The 16159-nt window shown below is 39.9% G+C and overlaps 24 non-coding genes across 24 annotated transcripts; all 24 read right to left on the bottom strand.

The window, feature by feature from the left end:
* Positions 1–192: 192 nt before the first annotated feature.
* Positions 193–311, bottom strand: LOC141318356 (5S ribosomal RNA). The gene has a single exon (XR_012352676.1). It is a non-coding gene; the product is annotated as a 5S ribosomal RNA (ribosomal RNA).
* Positions 312–395: 84 nt separating this feature from the next.
* Positions 396–514, bottom strand: LOC141319343 (5S ribosomal RNA). The gene has a single exon (XR_012353604.1). It is a non-coding gene; the product is annotated as a 5S ribosomal RNA (ribosomal RNA).
* Positions 515–598: 84 nt separating this feature from the next.
* LOC141345720 (5S ribosomal RNA) lies at positions 599–717 on the bottom strand. The gene has a single exon (XR_012357073.1). It is a non-coding gene; the product is annotated as a 5S ribosomal RNA (ribosomal RNA).
* An 802-nt stretch (positions 718–1519) lies between these two features.
* Positions 1520–1638, bottom strand: LOC141309655 (5S ribosomal RNA). The gene has a single exon (XR_012347323.1). It is a non-coding gene; the product is annotated as a 5S ribosomal RNA (ribosomal RNA).
* Positions 1639–1722: 84 nt separating this feature from the next.
* On the bottom strand, positions 1723–1841 carry LOC141345159 (5S ribosomal RNA). The gene has a single exon (XR_012356959.1). It is a non-coding gene; the product is annotated as a 5S ribosomal RNA (ribosomal RNA).
* An 84-nt stretch (positions 1842–1925) lies between these two features.
* Positions 1926–2044, bottom strand: LOC141318176 (5S ribosomal RNA). The gene has a single exon (XR_012352508.1). It is a non-coding gene; the product is annotated as a 5S ribosomal RNA (ribosomal RNA).
* An 801-nt stretch (positions 2045–2845) lies between these two features.
* LOC141292416 (5S ribosomal RNA) lies at positions 2846–2964 on the bottom strand. The gene has a single exon (XR_012340512.1). It is a non-coding gene; the product is annotated as a 5S ribosomal RNA (ribosomal RNA).
* Positions 2965–3048: 84 nt separating this feature from the next.
* Positions 3049–3167, bottom strand: LOC141319420 (5S ribosomal RNA). The gene has a single exon (XR_012353678.1). It is a non-coding gene; the product is annotated as a 5S ribosomal RNA (ribosomal RNA).
* Positions 3168–3968: 801 nt separating this feature from the next.
* On the bottom strand, positions 3969–4087 carry LOC141318355 (5S ribosomal RNA). Its single transcript, XR_012352675.1, has one exon. It is a non-coding gene; the product is annotated as a 5S ribosomal RNA (ribosomal RNA).
* An 84-nt stretch (positions 4088–4171) lies between these two features.
* Positions 4172–4290, bottom strand: LOC141319342 (5S ribosomal RNA). Its single transcript, XR_012353603.1, has one exon. It is a non-coding gene; the product is annotated as a 5S ribosomal RNA (ribosomal RNA).
* An 84-nt stretch (positions 4291–4374) lies between these two features.
* On the bottom strand, positions 4375–4493 carry LOC141345714 (5S ribosomal RNA). The gene has a single exon (XR_012357072.1). It is a non-coding gene; the product is annotated as a 5S ribosomal RNA (ribosomal RNA).
* Positions 4494–5295: 802 nt separating this feature from the next.
* On the bottom strand, positions 5296–5414 carry LOC141309644 (5S ribosomal RNA). Its single transcript, XR_012347322.1, has one exon. It is a non-coding gene; the product is annotated as a 5S ribosomal RNA (ribosomal RNA).
* An 84-nt stretch (positions 5415–5498) lies between these two features.
* Positions 5499–5617, bottom strand: LOC141345152 (5S ribosomal RNA). Its single transcript, XR_012356958.1, has one exon. It is a non-coding gene; the product is annotated as a 5S ribosomal RNA (ribosomal RNA).
* Positions 5618–5701: 84 nt separating this feature from the next.
* LOC141318175 (5S ribosomal RNA) lies at positions 5702–5820 on the bottom strand. The gene has a single exon (XR_012352507.1). It is a non-coding gene; the product is annotated as a 5S ribosomal RNA (ribosomal RNA).
* An 801-nt stretch (positions 5821–6621) lies between these two features.
* Positions 6622–6740, bottom strand: LOC141292408 (5S ribosomal RNA). The gene has a single exon (XR_012340511.1). It is a non-coding gene; the product is annotated as a 5S ribosomal RNA (ribosomal RNA).
* Positions 6741–6824: 84 nt separating this feature from the next.
* On the bottom strand, positions 6825–6943 carry LOC141319419 (5S ribosomal RNA). Its single transcript, XR_012353677.1, has one exon. It is a non-coding gene; the product is annotated as a 5S ribosomal RNA (ribosomal RNA).
* An 801-nt stretch (positions 6944–7744) lies between these two features.
* Positions 7745–7863, bottom strand: LOC141309633 (5S ribosomal RNA). Its single transcript, XR_012347321.1, has one exon. It is a non-coding gene; the product is annotated as a 5S ribosomal RNA (ribosomal RNA).
* Positions 7864–7947: 84 nt separating this feature from the next.
* Positions 7948–8066, bottom strand: LOC141319340 (5S ribosomal RNA). Its single transcript, XR_012353601.1, has one exon. It is a non-coding gene; the product is annotated as a 5S ribosomal RNA (ribosomal RNA).
* An 84-nt stretch (positions 8067–8150) lies between these two features.
* Positions 8151–8269, bottom strand: LOC141345708 (5S ribosomal RNA). The gene has a single exon (XR_012357067.1). It is a non-coding gene; the product is annotated as a 5S ribosomal RNA (ribosomal RNA).
* Positions 8270–9071: 802 nt separating this feature from the next.
* Positions 9072–9190, bottom strand: LOC141297638 (5S ribosomal RNA). The gene has a single exon (XR_012341423.1). It is a non-coding gene; the product is annotated as a 5S ribosomal RNA (ribosomal RNA).
* Positions 9191–9274: 84 nt separating this feature from the next.
* On the bottom strand, positions 9275–9393 carry LOC141319339 (5S ribosomal RNA). The gene has a single exon (XR_012353600.1). It is a non-coding gene; the product is annotated as a 5S ribosomal RNA (ribosomal RNA).
* Positions 9394–9477: 84 nt separating this feature from the next.
* LOC141345701 (5S ribosomal RNA) lies at positions 9478–9596 on the bottom strand. The gene has a single exon (XR_012357066.1). It is a non-coding gene; the product is annotated as a 5S ribosomal RNA (ribosomal RNA).
* Positions 9597–10398: 802 nt separating this feature from the next.
* LOC141309622 (5S ribosomal RNA) lies at positions 10399–10517 on the bottom strand. The gene has a single exon (XR_012347320.1). It is a non-coding gene; the product is annotated as a 5S ribosomal RNA (ribosomal RNA).
* An 84-nt stretch (positions 10518–10601) lies between these two features.
* LOC141345145 (5S ribosomal RNA) lies at positions 10602–10720 on the bottom strand. The gene has a single exon (XR_012356955.1). It is a non-coding gene; the product is annotated as a 5S ribosomal RNA (ribosomal RNA).
* Positions 10721–16159: the final 5439 nt, after the last annotated feature.

Here is a 16159-nt window from a genome sequence, read left to right as displayed (position 1 = left end):
GTCACATGAAAGGCCAACCATCCATTTATTAAAGACACATACACTTAAAATGTTAAGAGTAATAAAATGGCCTAAAAAACATGTAAAACACTTAAAACTCTATAATACATTTAAATGATTGTAATAAATAGAGCGGTAAAACACGTCTTTCTAAAAGCCAGCATATTATATAAATAGTGAAGAAAAGGCAAAAGCTTACAGCACCTGGTATTCCCAGGCGGTCTCCCATCCAAGTACTAAACAGGCCCGACGATGCTTAGCTTCCGAGATCAGACGAGATCGGGCGCTCTCAGCGCGGTATGGCCATAAGCGAGGGCTGCTCCAAAAAGTGGGCTATTTAAAGATCAGCCTCCGTAAAAGCCAGCATATTATATAAATAGTGAAGAAAAGGCAAAAGCTTACAGCACCTGGTATTCCCAGGCGGTCTCCCATCCAAGTACTAACAAGGCCCGACGCTGCTTAGCTTCCGAGATCAGACGAGGTCGGGCGCTCTCAGCGCGGTATGGCCATAATCGAGGGCTGCTCCAAAATGTGGGCTATTTAAAGATCAGCCTCCGTAAAAGCCAGCATATTATATAAATAGTGAAGAAAAGGCAAAAGCTTACAGCACCTGGTATTCCCAGGCGGTCTCCAATCCAAGTACTAACCAGGCCCGACGCTGCTTAGCTTCCGAGATCAGACGAGGTCGGGCACTCTCAGCGCGGTATGGCCATAATCGAGGGCTGCTCCAAAAAGTGGGCTATTTAAAGATTAGCCTCCGTAAAAGCCAGCATATTATATAAATAGTGAAGAAAAGCCAAAAGCTTACAGCACCTGATATTCCCAGGCGGTCTCCCATAAAAGTGTAACAATCGGCCTTATCAGCCGAGTTACAAGACTAAAATGGTGTCAGATTTAACTGTGAGAAATGACTAGTGGTTAAAAGAATGAGACATAAAAGAAAATTGGTTTAAATAGATTTGGTGTATTTACAAGGTTCACATAAAAGACTTTAAAACAACACGATAAAACTAGGGTCAACTCTGTTAAAAGAATACAGTTCATTTGTCCATACCCTAAAAACAGGTAAACTCTGTTAAAAGAATACAGTTCATTTGTCCATACCCTAAAAACAGTCCAAGAATCCCAGTGTGTTGATAAGTCCAATGTGAGTGTCCACCAGTGTATATACAATCCACAGAAAGTGTAATCCAAATTTTGCAGGTGGTGAATGGAAAGTTGAGCTCTAAAATTAGCAACTCCTCAATCCAACAGTTTGGTGACTGTCCTTTGTTTGTCATGCTGCTCTCTTATACAGTTGTACTTCCTGCTTCCTGTCATGTGTCTAGTCACATGAAAGGCCAACCATCCATTTATTAAAGACACATACACTTAAAATGTTAAGAGTAATAAAATGGCCTAAAAAACATGTAAAACACTTAAAACTCTATAATACATTTAAATGATTGTAATAAATAGAGCGGTAAAACACGTCTTTCTAAAAGCCAGCATATTATATAAATAGTGAAGAAAAGGCAAAAGCTTACAGCACCTGGTATTCCCAGGCGGTCTCCCATCCAAGTACTAAACAGGCCCGACGCTGCTTAGCTTCCGAGATCAGACGAGATCGGGCGCTCTCAGCGCGGTATGGCCATAAGCGAGGGCTGCTCTAAAAAGTGGGCTATTTAAAGATCAGCCTCCGTAAAAGCCAGCATATTATATAAATAGTGAAGAAAAGGCAAAAGCTTACAGCACCTGGTATTCCCAGGCGGTCTCCCATCCAAGTACTAACAAGGCCCGACGCTGCTTAGCTTCCGAGATCAGACGAGGTCAGGCGCTCTCAGCGCGGTATGGCCATAATCGAGGGCTGCTCCAAAATGTGGGCTATTTAAAGATCAGCCTCCGTAAAAGCCAGCATATTATATAAATAGTGAAGAAAAGGCAAAAGCTTACAGCACCTGGTATTCCCAGGCGGTCTCCAATCCAAGTACTAACCAGGCCCGACGCTGCTTAGCTTCCGAGATCAGACGAGATCGGGCGCTCTCAGCGCGGTATGGCCATAAGCGAGGGCTGCTCCAAAAAGTGGGCTATTTAAAGATTAGCCTCCGTAAAAGCCAGCATATTATATAAATAGTGAAGAAAAGCCAAAAGCTTACAGCACCTGATATTCCCAGGCGGTCTCCCATAAAAGTGTAACAATCGGCCTTATCAGCCGAGTTACAAGACTAAAATGGTGTCAGATTTAACTGTGAGAGATGACTAGTGGTTAAAAGAATGAGACATAAAAGAAAATTGGTTTAAATAGATTTGGTGTATTTACAAGGTTCACATAAAAGACTTTAAAACAACACGATAAAACTAGGTCAACTCTGTTAAAAGAATACAGTTCATTTGTCCATACCCTAAAAACAGGTAAACTCTGTTAAAAGAATACAGTTCATTTGTCCATACCCTAAAAACAGTCCAAGAATCCCAGTGTGTTGATAAGTCCAATGTGAGTGTCCACCAGTGTATATACAATCCACAGAAAGTGTAATCCAAAGTTTGCAGGTGGTGAATGGAAAGTTGAGCTCTAAAATTAGCAACTCCTCAATCCAACAGTTTGGTGACTGTCCTTTGTTTGTCATGCTGCTCTCTTATACAGTTGTACTTCCGGCTTCCTGTCATGTGTCTAGTCACATGACAGGCCAACCATCCATTTATTAAAGACACATACACTTAAAATGTTAAGAGTAATAAAATGGCCTAAAAAACATGTAAAACACTTAAAACTCTATAATACATTTAAATGATTGTAATAAATAGAGCGGTAAAACACGTCTTTCTAAAAGCCAGCATATTATATAAATAGTGAAGAAAAGGCAAAAGCTTACAGCACCTGGTATTCCCAGGCGGTCTCCCATCCAAGTACTAACCAGGCCCGACGCTGCTTAGCTTCCGAGATCAGACGAGATCGGGCGCTCTCAGCGCGGTATGGCCATAAGCGAGGGCTGCTCCAAAAAGTGGGCTATTTAAAGATCAGCCTCCGTAAAAGCCAGCATATTATATAAATAGTGAAGAAAAGGCAAAAGCTTACAGCACCTGGTATTCCCAGGCGGTCTCCAATCCAAGTACTAACCAGGCCCGACGCTGCTTAGCTTCCGAGATCAGACGAGGTCGGGCGCTCTCAGCGCGGTATGGCCATAATCGAGGGCTGCTCCAAAAAGTGGGCTATTTAAAGATTAGCCTCCGTAAAAGCCAGCATATTATATAAATAGTGAAGAAAAGGCAAAAGCTTACAGCACCTGGTATTCCCAGGCGGTCTCCCATAAAAGTGTAACAATCGGCCTTATCAGCCGAGTTACAAGACTAAAATGTTGTCAGATTTAACTGTGAGAGATGACTAGTGGTTAAAAGAATGAGACATAAAAGAAAATTGGTTTAAATAGATTTGGTGTATTTACAAGGTTCACATAAAAGACTTTAAAACAACACGATAAAACTAGGTCAACTCTGTTAAAAGAATACAGTTCATTTGTCCATACCCTAAAAACAGGTAAACTCTGTTAAAAGAATACAGTTCATTTGTCCATACCCTAAAAACAGTCCAAGAATCCCAGTGTGTTGATAAGTCCAATGTGAGTGTCCACCAGTGTATATACAATCCACAGAAAGTGTAATCCAAAGTTTGCAGGTGGTGAATGGAAAGTTGAGCTGTAAAATTAGCAACTCCTCAATCCAACAGTTTGGTGACTGTCCTTTGTTTGTCATGCTGCTCTCTTATACAGTTGTACTTCCTGCTTCCTGTCATGTGTCTAGTCACATGAAAGGCCAACCATCCATTTATTAAAGACACATACACTTAAAATGTTAAGAGTAATAAAATGGCCTAAAAAACATGTAAAACACTTAAAACTCTATAATACATTTAAATGATTGTAATAAATAGAGCGGTAAAACACGTCTTTCTAAAAGCCAGCATATTATATAAATAGTGAAGAAAAGGCAAAAGCTTACAGCACCTGGTATTCCCAGGCGGTCTCCCATCCAAGTACTAAACAGGCCCGACGATGCTTAGCTTCCGAGATCAGACGAGATCGGGCGCTCTCAGCGCGGTATGGCCATAAGCGAGGGCTGCTCCAAAAAGTGGGCTATTTAAAGATCAGCCTCCGTAAAAGCCAGCATATTATATAAATAGTGAAGAAAAGGCAAAAGCTTACAGCACCTGGTATTCCCAGGCGGTCTCCCATCCAAGTACTAACAAGGCCCGACGCTGCTTAGCTTCCGAGATCAGACGAGGTCGGGCGCTCTCAGCGCGGTATGGCCATAATCGAGGGCTGCTCCAAAATGTGGGCTATTTAAAGATCAGCCTCCGTAAAAGCCAGCATATTATATAAATAGTGAAGAAAAGGCAAAAGCTTACAGCACCTGGTATTCCCAGGCGGTCTCCAATCCAAGTACTAACCAGGCCCGACGCTGCTTAGCTTCCGAGATCAGACGAGGTCGGGCACTCTCAGCGCGGTATGGCCATAATCGAGGGCTGCTCCAAAAAGTGGGCTATTTAAAGATTAGCCTCCGTAAAAGCCAGCATATTATATAAATAGTGAAGAAAAGCCAAAAGCTTACAGCACCTGATATTCCCAGGCGGTCTCCCATAAAAGTGTAACAATCGGCCTTATCAGCCGAGTTACAAGACTAAAATGGTGTCAGATTTAACTGTGAGAAATGACTAGTGGTTAAAAGAATGAGACATAAAAGAAAATTGGTTTAAATAGATTTGGTGTATTTACAAGGTTCACATAAAAGACTTTAAAACAACACGATAAAACTAGGGTCAACTCTGTTAAAAGAATACAGTTCATTTGTCCATACCCTAAAAACAGGTAAACTCTGTTAAAAGAATACAGTTCATTTGTCCATACCCTAAAAACAGTCCAAGAATCCCAGTGTGTTGATAAGTCCAATGTGAGTGTCCACCAGTGTATATACAATCCACAGAAAGTGTAATCCAAATTTTGCAGGTGGTGAATGGAAAGTTGAGCTCTAAAATTAGCAACTCCTCAATCCAACAGTTTGGTGACTGTCCTTTGTTTGTCATGCTGCTCTCTTATACAGTTGTACTTCCTGCTTCCTGTCATGTGTCTAGTCACATGAAAGGCCAACCATCCATTTATTAAAGACACATACACTTAAAATGTTAAGAGTAATAAAATGGCCTAAAAAACATGTAAAACACTTAAAACTCTATAATACATTTAAATGATTGTAATAAATAGAGCGGTAAAACACGTCTTTCTAAAAGCCAGCATATTATATAAATAGTGAAGAAAAGGCAAAAGCTTACAGCACCTGGTATTCCCAGGCGGTCTCCCATCCAAGTACTAAACAGGCCCGACGCTGCTTAGCTTCCGAGATCAGACGAGATCGGGCGCTCTCAGCGCGGTATGGCCATAAGCGAGGGCTGCTCTAAAAAGTGGGCTATTTAAAGATCAGCCTCCGTAAAAGCCAGCATATTATATAAATAGTGAAGAAAAGGCAAAAGCTTACAGCACCTGGTATTCCCAGGCGGTCTCCCATCCAAGTACTAACAAGGCCCGACGCTGCTTAGCTTCCGAGATCAGACGAGGTCAGGCGCTCTCAGCGCGGTATGGCCATAATCGAGGGCTGCTCCAAAATGTGGGCTATTTAAAGATCAGCCTCCGTAAAAGCCAGCATATTATATAAATAGTGAAGAAAAGGCAAAAGCTTACAGCACCTGGTATTCCCAGGCGGTCTCCAATCCAAGTACTAACCAGGCCCGACGCTGCTTAGCTTCCGAGATCAGACGAGATCGGGCGCTCTCAGCGCGGTATGGCCATAAGCGAGGGCTGCTCCAAAAAGTGGGCTATTTAAAGATTAGCCTCCGTAAAAGCCAGCATATTATATAAATAGTGAAGAAAAGCCAAAAGCTTACAGCACCTGATATTCCCAGGCGGTCTCCCATAAAAGTGTAACAATCGGCCTTATCAGCCGAGTTACAAGACTAAAATGGTGTCAGATTTAACTGTGAGAGATGACTAGTGGTTAAAAGAATGAGACATAAAAGAAAATTGGTTTAAATAGATTTGGTGTATTTACAAGGTTCACATAAAAGACTTTAAAACAACACGATAAAACTAGGTCAACTCTGTTAAAAGAATACAGTTCATTTGTCCATACCCTAAAAACAGGTAAACTCTGTTAAAAGAATACAGTTCATTTGTCCATACCCTAAAAACAGTCCAAGAATCCCAGTGTGTTGATAAGTCCAATGTGAGTGTCCACCAGTGTATATACAATCCACAGAAAGTGTAATCCAAAGTTTGCAGGTGGTGAATGGAAAGTTGAGCTCTAAAATTAGCAACTCCTCAATCCAACAGTTTGGTGACTGTCCTTTGTTTGTCATGCTGCTCTCTTATACAGTTGTACTTCCGGCTTCCTGTCATGTGTCTAGTCACATGACAGGCCAACCATCCATTTATTAAAGACACATACACTTAAAATGTTAAGAGTAATAAAATGGCCTAAAAAACATGTAAAACACTTAAAACTCTATAATACATTTAAATGATTGTAATAAATAGAGCGGTAAAACACGTCTTTCTAAAAGCCAGCATATTATATAAATAGTGAAGAAAAGGCAAAAGCTTACAGCACCTGGTATTCCCAGGCGGTCTCCCATCCAAGTACTAACCAGGCCCGACGCTGCTTAGCTTCCGAGATCAGACGAGATCGGGCGCTCTCAGCGCGGTATGGCCATAAGCGAGGGCTGCTCCAAAAAGTGGGCTATTTAAAGATCAGCCTCCGTAAAAGCCAGCATATTATATAAATAGTGAAGAAAAGGCAAAAGCTTACAGCACCTGGTATTCCCAGGCGGTCTCCAATCCAAGTACTAACCAGGCCCGACGCTGCTTAGCTTCCGAGATCAGACGAGGTCGGGCGCTCTCAGCGCGGTATGGCCATAATCGAGGGCTGCTCCAAAAAGTGGGCTATTTAAAGATTAGCCTCCGTAAAAGCCAGCATATTATATAAATAGTGAAGAAAAGGCAAAAGCTTACAGCACCTGGTATTCCCAGGCGGTCTCCCATAAAAGTGTAACAATCGGCCTTATCAGCCGAGTTACAAGACTAAAATGTTGTCAGATTTAACTGTGAGAGATGACTAGTGGTTAAAAGAATGAGACATAAAAGAAAATTGGTTTAAATAGATTTGGTGTATTTACAAGGTTCACATAAAAGACTTTAAAACAACACGATAAAACTAGGTCAACTCTGTTAAAAGAATACAGTTCATTTGTCCATACCCTAAAAACAGGTAAACTCTGTTAAAAGAATACAGTTCATTTGTCCATACCCTAAAAACAGTCCAAGAATCCCAGTGTGTTGATAAGTCCAATGTGAGTGTCCACCAGTGTATATACAATCCACAGAAAGTGTAATCCAAAGTTTGCAGGTGGTGAATGGAAAGTTGAGCTGTAAAATTAGCAACTCCTCAATCCAACAGTTTGGTGACTGTCCTTTGTTTGTCATGCTGCTCTCTTATACAGTTGTACTTCCTGCTTCCTGTCATGTGTCTAGTCACATGAAAGGCCAACCATCCATTTATTAAAGACACATACACTTAAAATGTTAAGAGTAATAAAATGGCCTAAAAAACATGTAAAACACTTAAAACTCTATAATACATTTAAATGATTGTAATAAATAGAGCGGTAAAACACGTCTTTCTAAAAGCCAGCATATTATATAAATAGTGAAGAAAAGGCAAAAGCTTACAGCACCTGGTATTCCCAGGCGGTCTCCCATCCAAGTACTAAACAGGCCCGACGCTGCTTAGCTTCCGAGATCAGACGAGATCGGGCGCTCTCAGCGCGGTATGGCCATAAGCGAGGGCTGCTCCAAAAAGTGGGCTATTTAAAGATCAGCCTCCGTAAAAGCCAGCATATTATATAAATAGTGAAGAAAAGGCAAAAGCTTACAGCACCTGGTATTCCCAGGCGGTCTCCCATCCAAGTACTAACAAGGCCCGACGCTGCTTAGCTTCCGAGATCAGACGAGGTCGGGCGCTCTCAGCGCGGTATGGCCATAATCGAGGGCTGCTCCAAAATGTGGGCTATTTAAAGATCAGCCTCCGTAAAAGCCAGCATATTATATAAATAGTGAAGAAAAGGCAAAAGCTTACAGCACCTGGTATTCCCAGGCGGTCTCCAATCCAAGTACTAACCAGGCCCGACGCTGCTTAGCTTCCGAGATCAGACGAGGTCGGGCACTCTCAGCGCGGTATGGCCATAATCGAGGGCTGCTCCAAAAAGTGGGCTATCTAAAGATTAGCCTCCGTAAAAGCCAGCATATTATATAAATAGTGAAGAAAAGCCAAAAGCTTACAGCACCTGATATTCCCAGGCGGTCTCCCATAAAAGTGTAACAATCGGCCTTATCAGCCGAGTTACAAGACTAAAATGGTGTCAGATTTAACTGTGAGAGATGACTAGTGGTTAAAAGAATGAGACATAAAAGAAAATTGGTTTAAATAGATTTGGTGTATTTACAAGGTTCACATAAAAGACTTTAAAACAACACGATAAAACTAGGGTCAACTCTGTTAAAAGAATACAGTTCATTTGTCCATACCCTAAAAACAGGTAAACTCTGTTAAAAGAATACAGTTCATTTGTCCATACCCTAAAAACAGTCCAAGAATCCCAGTGTGTTGATAAGTCCAATGTGAGTGTCCACCAGTGTATATACAATCCACAGAAAGTGTAATCCAAATTTTGCAGGTGGTGAATGGAAAGTTGAGCTCTAAAATTAGCAACTCCTCAATCCAACAGTTTGGTGACTGTCCTTTGTTTGTCATGCTGCTCTCTTATACAGTTGTACTTCCTGCTTCCTGTCATGTGTCTAGTCACATGAAAGGCCAACCATCCATTTATTAAAGACACATACACTTAAAATGTTAAGAGTAATAAAATGGCCTAAAAAACATGTAAAACACTTAAAACTCTATAATACATTTAAATGATTGTAATAAATAGAGCGGTAAAACACGTCTTTCTAAAAGCCAGCATATTATATAAATAGTGAAGAAAAGGCAAAAGCTTACAGCACCTGGTATTCCCAGGTGGTCTCCCATCCAAGTACTAAACAGGCCCGACGCTGCTTAGCTTCCGAGATCAGACGAGATCGGGCGCTCTCAGCGCGGTATGGCCATAAGCGAGGGCTGCTCCAAAAAGTGGGCTATTTAAAGATCAGCCTCCGTAAAAGCCAGCATATTATATAAATAGTGAAGAAAAGGCAAAAGCTTACAGCACCTGGTATTCCCAGGCGGTCTCCCATCCAAGTACTAACAAGGCCCGACGCTGCTTAGCTTCCGAGATCAGACGAGGTCGGGCGCTCTCAGCGCGGTATGGCCATAATCGAGGGCTGCTCCAAAATGTGGGCTATTTAAAGATCAGCCTCCGTAAAAGCCAGCATATTATATAAATAGTGAAGAAAAGGCAAAAGCTTACAGCACCTGGTATTCCCAGGCGGTCTCCAATCCAAGTACTAACCAGGCCCGACGCTGCTTAGCTTCCGAGATCAGACGAGGTCGGGCACTCTCAGCGCGGTATGGCCATAATCGAGGGCTGCTCCAAAAAGTGGGCTATTTAAAGATTAGCCTCCGTAAAAGCCAGCATATTATATAAATAGTGAAGAAAAGCCAAAAGCTTACAGCACCTGATATTCCCAGGCGGTCTCCCATAAAAGTGTAACAATCGGCCTTATCAGCCGAGTTACAAGACTAAAATGGTGTCAGATTTAACTGTGAGAAATGACTAGTGGTTAAAAGAATGAGACATAAAAGAAAATTGGTTTAAATAGATTTGGTGTATTTACAAGGTTCACATAAAAGACTTTAAAACAACACGATAAAACTAGGGTCAACTCTGTTAAAAGAATACAGTTCATTTGTCCATACCCTAAAAACAGGTAAACTCTGTTAAAAGAATACAGTTCATTTGTCCATACCCTAAAAACAGTCCAAGAATCCCAGTGTGTTGATAAGTCCAATGTGAGTGTCCACCAGTGTATATACAATCCACAGAAAGTGTAATCCAAATTTTGCAGGTGGTGAATGGAAAGTTGAGCTCTAAAATTAGCAACTCCTCAATCCAACAGTTTGGTGACTGTCCTTTGTTTGTCATGCTGCTCTCTTATACAGTTGTACTTCCTGCTTCCTGTCATGTGTCTAGTCACATGAAAGGCCAACCATCCATTTATTAAAGACACATACACTTAAAATGTTAAGAGTAATAAAATGGCCTAAAAAACATGTAAAACACTTAAAACTCTATAATACATTTAAATGATTGTAATAAATAGAGCGGTAAAACACGTCTTTCTAAAAGCCAGCATATTATATAAATAGTGAAGAAAAGGCAAAAGCTTACAGCACCTGGTATTCCCAGGCGGTCTCCCATCCAAGTACTAAACAGGCCCGACGCTGCTTAGCTTCCGAGATCAGACGAGATCGGGCGCTCTCAGCGCGGTATGGCCATAAGCGAGGGCTGCTCCAAAAAGTGGGCTATTTAAAGATCAGCCTCCGTAAAAGCCAGCATATTATATAAATAGTGAAGAAAAGGCAAAAGCTTACAGCACCTGGTATTCCCAGGCGGTCTCCCATCCAAGTACTAACAAGGCCCGACGCTGCTTAGCTTCCGAGATCAGACGAGGTCAGGCGCTCTCAGCGCGGTATGGCCATAATCGAGGGCTGCTCCAAAAAGTGGGCTATTTAAAGATTAGCCTCCGTAAAAGCCAGCATATTATATAAATAGTGAAGAAAAGCCAAAAGCTTACAGCACCTGATATTCCCAGGCGGTCTCCCATAAAAGTGTAACAATCGGCCTTATCAGCCGAGTTACAAGACTAAAATGGTGTCAGATTTAACTGTGAGAGATGACTAGTGGTTAAAAGAATGAGACATAAAAGAAAATTGGTTTAAATAGATTTGGTGTATTTACAAGGTTCACATAAAAGACTTTAAAACAACACGATAAAACTAGGGTCAACTCTGTTAAAAGAATACAGTTAATTTGTCCATACCCTAAAAACAGGTAAACTCTGTTAAAACAATACAGTTCATTTGTCCATACCCTAAAAACAGTCCAAGAATCCCAGTGTGTTGATAAGTCCAATGTGAGTGTCCACCAGTGTATATACAATCCACAGAAAGTGTAATCCAAAGTTTGCAGGTGGTGAATGGAAAGTTGAGCTCTAAAATTAGCAACTCCTCAATCCAACAGTTTGGTGACTGTCCTTTGCTTGTCATGCTGCTCTCTTATACAGTTGTACTTCCTGCTTCCTGTCATGTGTCTAGTCACATGACAGGCCAACCATCCATTTATTAAAGACACATACACTTAAAATGTTAAGAGTAATAAAATGGCCTAAAAAACATGTAAAACACTTAAAACTCTATAATACATTTAAATGATTGTAATAAATAGAGCGGTAAAACACGTCTTTCTAAAAGCCAGCATATTATATAAATAGTGAAGAAAAGGCAAAAGCTTACAGCACCTTGTATTCCCAGGCGGTCTCCCATCCAAGTACTAACCAGGCCCGACGCTGCTTAGCTTCCGAGATCAGACGAGATCGGGCGCTCTTTTTTTTTTTTTTTTTTTTATTATCAAAAAGTACAAAATAATATTTACATAACTCATTTTTCATTCATTACACCTTTCAATCTTATTACATTTGAAGACAATTTAGCATATACAGCATGAGCTTTGAATTTAACCCTCCTTTATATCACTCAAACGAAACCAAAAACCCAAAACAAAAATACCTAACTTAAATATAACCATTTCTTTTCAAAATGTTAAACTAAACCTTTCTTTTGTACATATAAATCCACTTTCTTCTACAAATGCTTTTTCAAATTCTTCTTTGCTTAGGTATTTCCACATTATATACACATTCTTTCTAACAATACTCTTGAACATTTTAGTCACATCTACTTTCTTTCTCTCATAGTATGCCATATTCCTCCTCACCCATATTGCATACCTTGCATTACTTAGAATCAAATTCCAAAAGTTCACCTTCCTATCCTTATAATTTGTACATTCACCAAACAAAAACAGTTTTTTCCACTCATCTTCTGCAACCCCTTTTCCCATTCCATCTTTTATCAGTTTTTTCATTTTTCCATGAAACTCCTCAAGTTCCTTGCACTCAAAGAAAATGTGCATCAAAGTTTCTGGCTCTGTCTCACATATATCACATTCTCTACTCACATTTTTATTCATTTGATGAATTACCACCTTTGTATAGATTCTATTGTGTCGTAGCTTGAAGTCCAAGTTCTCACAGTCTAGTCCGTTGTATTTTATATTTAAGTTTCTCCATATTGTTTTTACTTTCAAATCAGGAAACAATCTTGGCCATACCGCTTCTGATGCAGGCACTTTGATCTCCTTTCTGACCATCATTTTGTATACAGTTTTCACATTTATCTCCCACAAAAACTTTTTTCTCCCATTTTCCACAATGTACATTTCAGGCATTCCCCAATCTCCCACTTTAACAGTTTCCCTTTCAATCCTTTCTACCCACCTTTCAGGCAGGCTTTTTTTAATGTTTTCACATTCACCATCCACTTTTGCTTTCTCAATTTCATCATCCCACCCCACCACACAATCATATATTGCTCTATTCGGTAAAAAACCTTTTACATATTCGTAAGCCATATCCTTTACTTTCCTTACCCCCGCTCTCATGAACAGTCTGTTGTAAAGCATTTTCCCTCCCCTCCTTATTCTTGGGTTCAGGAAAATTGGCTGATTGTGTATTTGGTTTATGTTTTCACATTCATAGTTTACATTTATCACAAATTCAGCCCATGCAGTAAACACTTCTTGGTAAAACAAAGGCAACTTTTCAATCATTGGCTTTTTTAAAACCATAAACACTCCTTCTTCACCACACCCTCCTCCTTCATTTAAATATTTTCTCATATACCCCTTCCATCCACATTCTACTTTGCCACATAAATACTTTTTTATTGTCTTAACTCTTATTGCTTTCCTTTTCACATCTAAATCCATCAATTTCAAACCCCCCTCACTGTAATCTGCTATTAATGTTTTTGCTGATATTTTTACTCCTTTCCCACCCCACACAAAAATATTCACAGCCTCTTTTATTCCATTTAACACCCAGTCTGGTAAATCAATTGCTCCCATCACATAATTACATTTAGTTAACAATAAAGAATTAACCACTACCACTTTTCCTCTTAGTCTTAATTCCCTTAGTCTCCAAAACTGTAACACTTGCTTGATTTTGTTTAGCACTCCTGACCATGTTGCATCTCTTGCCTCTTTTGCATTCTCTCCTACGTTTACCCCTAAAATTTTTATAAAATCTTTCGTTATTTTAAATGGAACATCTGACCCTTCCACCCTTATTCCTCCTATACTCATTATTTCAGATTTTTCCACATTTATTTTAGCACCTGACGCTTTCCCATATTTTTCCATCTGTTTTCTAATTTTATTTATACTCTCTATATCCCTAACTGTAAAAGTTGTATCATCTGCATATTGATGTATTACACTCAATCCTCCATTTGGTATTTGAATACCTTTTATTTCCTTGTCATTTTTGATGAGTGTCGCCAGTGGCTCAGCTGTTATTGAATACAATATTGCAGACAACGGACAGCCTTGCCTTACTGACCTCTCTAACTGAAAGGGGTCAGTTAACACCCCATTAACCTTAACACAACTTTTAGCATTTACATATATTAATTTTATCCACTTTTGCATTCTCTCTCCAAACCCAAATCTCCCCATTGTCTGTTCTATAAAGCTATGTTCCACCCTATCAAAAGCCTTATTTAAGTCTATAGATAAAACCAATCCCCCTTTCCCATCTTTCCCCATCCCTTCTACTACGTCCCTTGTTGTGCAAATTGTATCTGTAATGTCTCTTCCCTTTATGCTATAAGCTTGGCTTGGTGATACTATTGACCCTACCACCTCTTTTATCCTATTTGCCAGCACTTTTGTCAGTATTTTATAATCCGTGTTTAACAGACTCAACGGTCTATAATTTTCTAGCTTAAGTGGACTTCCTTTATTTTTATATAGTATTGTGATTACTCCTAGCCCCATAGACTCTGGCATTTCACCTCTCTCTTCCATACTTCTATAAACCTTCCACAATATTGGTGCTACAGTCTCTTCAAAAGTCTTGTAAAACTCATGCGTTAAGCCGTCTGAGCCCGGGCTTTTATTCTTCTTTGTCTGTTTTATTGCTTCTTTTATTTCTTCGATACCTATGTCACTTTCACATATATTTTTCTCACTTTCACTTAACCTCACACTCACAGAGTTCAAAACTTCCTCCACACACTCCTGTTTAACCCCTTCTTTCTTAAATAGCTTCTTATAAAATATTTCTACTTCTCTTATTATCTCCACATAATCAGTAATCTTATCTCCTTTTTCATTTTCCAACTCTGTTATATACTTTTTCATCTGCTTTTTCTTTTCTAAGTTTAGAAAGAACTTTGTGCTTCTTTCTCCCTCTAACGCATACTGCGCTCTACTCCTTATTATTGCACCCTTACTTTTTTCTTTTTCATACTCCTCTATTTCTGCATTTATCTGCATAAAGCGTTCTTTATCTTGCTCGGGATTAATTTCTATTTTTTCTGCTTCCCTCTTCAATTCATTTTGCATTACCTCAACTTTGCTCCTTCTCTTAAAATTCCTTTGTTTGGCATATCTAATACTTCTTTTTTTAATTATCCCTTTCATTTTTTCCCACCACTCACATACATTTTCATCAAATAAGATATTTTCCATTTCATAATCTATACATTTTCTGATATTTTCTTTATATGCCTCTTCTTTTAGCAAGTCTGCATTCAAACACCACATTCCTCCCCCCCTCTCCTCCTCGTTCACACCCATCTTTACCATCATCATAGCATGGTCACTTACTCCCACAAACTTATATCTCACATTTTTTATATATTTTAACATTTCCCTTTTGGTTAAACATAAATCTATACGGCTTTGTTTCAAGACTCCCATCACCAATTGTCTTCTAGAGAAGTCTTTTTTGTAGGGATTCTCATCCCTCCATACATCAACTATGTCCTCATTTTGCATCCATTCAGTTAAATATTTTCTGGATACATCTGACTTAAAGTTTGCGCTGCTTGACGCGTCCAGTCTTGTGCACCATACATTAAAGTCACCGACTATTATAAAGTTGCCTTTACACAGCGGCTTAATTTCTTTAAAGACTTCTTTTCTTTCATTTTCTGTGTTAGGTGCATAAATGTTTATCAGCCTGAACAGTTCATTGTGAAATACAAATTCAATCACTAACAATCTCCCATTTCCATCCTTGTATATTTGCTTCACATTGTTTAATCGATCTCCTTTTATCAGGGTTGCCACGCCACAGGATTTTGCAGTCCCATGATTAGAAATAATTTCACCTTCCCACCTCTTTCTTATGTTGTCCATTATTTCATCAGACCAGTGTGTCTCTTGCAAACAGAGTATATCCGCTTTTAACAAACCCTTCACCTTCTCAAACTTATTTTCATCTCTTAACCCATTGCTATTCAAACAGGCAATGTTCATAATGCCCCACATAGCAAGTATCATAATTTTGAAAAAAATCATACTCATTTTGCTCAATCCATGCACTTACTTTCTGCAGTGTGCTCCTCCATTTCTTTCTTCTTTCTTTTCTTCTGCACCCTTTTTCCTTCGCTTGTGTCCATGTCCTCGTCCTCGATTGTCTCTAGACTCTCTGGCACTCCTCCACATCCCTCCACCTGCAGCTTTTCGCCTTGCCCTTTTGCACTGTCACCCTCCTGACTCTCTCCATCACCTTTCGCTGTTTCCCCTTCTCCATTTTCACACTCCAAGCCCTTCATAGCCATCTCCTTTCCGGGTTCCGCTCTCCTTTCTTTCTTTTTTCTTTCTCTCTCTCTGCCTCTGCCCTGGAGCCTCCTCCTCTTGACTGCTCACATTCTCAATCGCTCTCCACTCCACTGTTCTTTCTTCTCCACTCCATGCATCCCTTCTTTCTTCTCCAGTCGCTTCACCTTCCTTTCCTTCGATCTCCACCTCTTCATCCACCTCATACAGATCCGAATCCTCCTCATTGCTGTT

The sequence above is a fragment of the Garra rufa genome, chromosome 1 (assembly GCF_049309525.1).
Source record: "Garra rufa chromosome 1, GarRuf1.0, whole genome shotgun sequence".
Classification (NCBI taxonomy): domain Eukaryota; kingdom Metazoa; phylum Chordata; class Actinopteri; order Cypriniformes; family Cyprinidae; genus Garra; species Garra rufa.
This window is presented reverse-complemented; position numbering and strand designations above follow the sequence as displayed.